We start from the raw sequence: 754 nt of genomic DNA, 5'->3' as shown, positions 1-754 counted from the left end.
GTAAATACAGAATACAGGAAGCAGAGCCGGCCCTCGGCCTTCGGGGGCCCTATTGAAAATTTAGTTGGAGGCCCCTCTGACTGTCGGGCGTTGTCACTATATATGACACAGAAACATCTCTTGTTTTTAAATAAGACCCGATGAATCTTTCTCATGTTTCTAAACCTGCCATGTTTGTTTAGCACAAACACACCAAAGCAAATTTCTTGAACCTACTTGGCAATAAAGCTGATTCTGCTGAAAAACAATAACTCTATATTATTATATCTACTATGTTTGAAGTCAAACAGGAAACACATGATACCACCAGAGCTACTGAGCTTAATGGCAGTTCAAGAGCCAGTAGACACTGATGAACTTAGTGCTGAATAAAAAGACTCATAAAGTGATTATGACCAAAGCTTAAATCTTTAATAACAGCCAAACAAGAGTTTAAGAGACAAAAACTACAAAACACACTCCCTAGCTGACAGATTTGATTTGATAATCAAAGGACAGGGCCTCTCTATAGGTTTAACTCAAACACATAACCTACCAGCAGTGTCAGCTTGTTGGGTGACAAACAAACAACAACAACAACTGAAAACACAAAACCACTTACAACAACAACAACAACCAATGATACTTCAACAAAACTTCAAGGTAGTAACTCATCTTTCTCTAGAGTCTCTCTGTCTTCCTGTCAGCCTCTTTCTCTCCACATACTGAACTAAAACAAACTTTTTTATTGATTTTATATGTTGATTTTTAAGTT

The sequence above is a fragment of the Micropterus dolomieu genome, linkage group LG12 (genome assembly GCF_021292245.1).
Source record: "Micropterus dolomieu isolate WLL.071019.BEF.003 ecotype Adirondacks linkage group LG12, ASM2129224v1, whole genome shotgun sequence".
Taxonomy (NCBI): Eukaryota; Metazoa; Chordata; class Actinopteri; order Centrarchiformes; family Centrarchidae; genus Micropterus; species Micropterus dolomieu.
Note: the sequence above shows the minus strand (reverse complement) of the source record.